The sequence below is a fragment of the Limulus polyphemus genome, unplaced genomic scaffold (genome assembly GCF_000517525.1).
Source record: "Limulus polyphemus unplaced genomic scaffold, Limulus_polyphemus-2.1.2 Scaffold322, whole genome shotgun sequence".
Classification (NCBI taxonomy): Eukaryota; Metazoa; Arthropoda; class Merostomata; order Xiphosura; family Limulidae; genus Limulus; species Limulus polyphemus.
Genome location: NW_013665932.1, coordinates 167,603 through 171,144, shown reverse-complemented (window position 1 = coordinate 171,144; position 3,542 = coordinate 167,603).

Here is a 3,542-nt window from a genome sequence, read left to right as displayed (position 1 = left end):
TGTTAAACGTGAAAGTGGTTATTGAGTTCACAAACTGTTATTAAAACTAGTGCGTAAATTCATTCAGTTATTAATAAAAAAAAAAATCTTCTGAAAACTTTTAATGGACATTTTAAAAAATCCAAAAATTGAAACGCTACTCTTAAGTGGTCATAATGGTTTCGTTGTATCTAAACGGCCTGTGATCTTGCCCTAAATGTTTCGTATGGGGTGCTGATCTGTACTGTATAATGGGTTAGGAACTGTAATATTGAAAGTCTACATAGAGAACAGTAGTTGTTTTTATCGGTATTCTGTTTTCTCCAGCTGGATAGAGTGGTTACAACATTTGTGAATTACGTTCTGACAATCAAACAATATAGGTACTATCATTTATCAAATCACTAAGCCTAATCGAGTCCTTTCGATCATAGCAACGACGTGAAAGAAAGAATTATACAGAGAACAGGGATGTAGACGGTAAGTCCAAGTGATTTGTCCCATACAGGCTAACGACTACACGAAGTGCTTTGGTCTCCCGTACTAGTCTATTCAACACTTCTGGCTACTGAGTGCGAAGTGCGAGTGCCAGCGCGGAGATAATTAATGAGAAACTTAGCGGACCGTACGTAACACTATTCTTGAAACCGCTAAGCAGCCTTACATCGAAAGGTGACACAAATTGCTATTAATAATAAGCAATCATTTTACTGAATTTTCCGTTCTTTTCCCAGGTCCATTTGTATAATAGACATGCGCTGTTTCTTTTATTCCGCCAACTTATCTGTTTTTTTATTCAACAATAAGTACACGAACACGTTTCTACGCATAGATACGTAATTAACGCACGAACGCGTTTATGTTTACGCATATAAAAGACACGTTCAGATCTAGTTGAAGAATGCTCTCAGAGCCGAATATTAAGATTGCGACACCTATCCAGAAACGCATAGTATATCACTTAACTGCGTTTACTTCGAAAACAAGGAACTTTGTTCAACTGAATAAATCACGTAATATTAATAAAATCCACATTTGTGATCAGTTCAGTGTAACAAAAGTAACCACCATAATTAAATGTGATGTCTGACAGTTAAAACGATCCTTCAGTAGTTTACAAACGTGTGATATTCATATGTTTGTGGTAGAACTCATGCATTAAATTATTAATTATGGTCTAACCGATATTATATATTATACTCCATATTATATATTATACTCCATAGAATTATTTATGTCATATAAACTTTGCTATTTTTTTAGCGATATGTATTTAAAACAGATATTTTCTTTATTGTTTCAAGTCTCCCAATGGCATAGCGGTATGTCTGCGGACTTACAACGTTAGAAACCGGGTTTCGATACCCGTGGTGGGCAGAGCACAGATAGCCAATTGTGTAGCTTTGTGCTTAATTACGAACAAAAAAAAAACATTTTTTTTTCAAAAAACTTTCATTTATAGATTATGTAAGATATCTTTTGATCCATCTACTTATTTCACTTCCTATAAATTTTAGTTATTTTGTAGGACGAAGATTAAATCGTCATATTTACAAATTTGTATGTAAACGTCAAAGCATGATTGAATATATTCATAGATTAATTTATTTTAGTAGATATGAATTGTGATTGTTTATACCCATGGCAACGTGATAAACATGCTTTAATTACACGATTTATACTTACAGGATAAATGTTCAATTACATGTTTTTATCTACCAAAAAATACATACAATACAGAAATCGCTTCAACACCTGTGTACCTACTAAGTGTCAGGATGCCACCGCTTCTCACTATTGTGACATTTGACATCGCATTTTATTTGGGATATCAAAGCGGGTTTGAACAAGCTTAAAAGGGCTTCAAAATCATAATTCATATACCAGCATATAGAAAATTCATAAACTTGAATAACAGACATCAACATTCATAAAAGCATTCTTATAAGCAAAAAAAATTGTGTAGACTAGCCAACAGAGCTACTAAACTTGCCACCGAAACTGTTACACGGTCAACAAAGCTATTGCATTTTCGGACACTGTTACATGGCCAACAGTTCTACTAAACCTACTTATTCTATTAATAGCAACAGAGCTACTAAACTTGCCCATAATGTTACATGATCAACAGAGCTACTAAACTTGCCCATAATGTTACATGATGAACAGAGCTACTAAACTTGCCCATAATGTTACATAGCCAGCTGAGCTACTAAACTTGCCAACAATGTTATATGACTAACAGAGCTTCTAAACTTGCCGATAATGTTACATGGCCAACAGTTCTACTAAACCTGCTTATTCTGTTAATGGCAACAGAGCTACTAAACTTGCCAATAATGTTATATGACCAACAGAGCCACTAAACTTGCCGATAATGCTACATTTCACTTTTAAATTGGATAATTAAATGCACTGTAAGAGAGCAGCGTTACTGAGGTTTTCAGACGATCTTTAGCCGAATTAAAAAAAACTAACATAAATGTTGTTAAACATAAAAGGCTATCTGTGCTGTGCCTACCACAGGGGTCGAACCCTAAATGTTATTGTTATAAACACTCAAATATATCGCTGAGACACTGGAGACATACATAAAATAAAACACATAAAAATCAAACAGATCAAGAGAGCTTGTACTGGATACATCAACTTTTCTAATTACCTGGTAAATGAATTGTGTGATAGATGTATAAAAATAAACCCACATAAAAAGCGACCCCTAAAATATCTCCAAATTTCCCCACAGTCTTTATATTCTAGCGACCAAATTACATAATCTGCTCATATCATTACTATGTCATTTATCCTATTTACTGTAAGGGTGCCCTACGAGAACATAACATCTCTAGCCCTCTTCGATATGAGACTGCCTATTAAGTCGCTACTTTCTTTTTAGGCCGCCAGTTACGAAGACTCAACATTTCCAGGCTCCCTCTTTTTCTAACCCCTCATTATTATATCATTACCTCACCAGTTTGCTTCATTCACAGTTCACAATTGAAGGACGGTTCTAAAGAGGAAAATAACGCTAACAAAACAAGGGCTCCTGGGAAGATATCAAGATCAAATTTGGAAATATAATGACATTTTCTGGTGAAATAGAATGCAGTTTTTAACACATAACGTTATTTAATCCATAAATGTTTATATGCTTTCATGAGAAAACGTTTGAAAACATCGTAATTGAATTGCATACATTACCATTCTACAAATGCAACTTGTATGAGCTTAGACGGTGTTTTTCATTATTTCCAAACATAATTTGCAGTCATACGTAACGGTCTATCTGCCACCAGGGGGCCAAACCGAGTGACAGTGCCATTTACAAGTCTTCCGCATACGCTTTAACAACGTATAAAGTTCTCATTTTTTCATACTACTTTATTCAGAGAGTTTTCTTGGCATCAGATGATTATATGATGTTGACTTTTAACATGGTTGTCTTTTTTTTCTTCATATAATTTAACATACAAGATATATGTTATAGGAATCAATTTAACTGCAGAAGTCGTTGTTTTTTTCATATTCATCTTTATTTCGTCCACTGTGGCTCCAAATTAGAG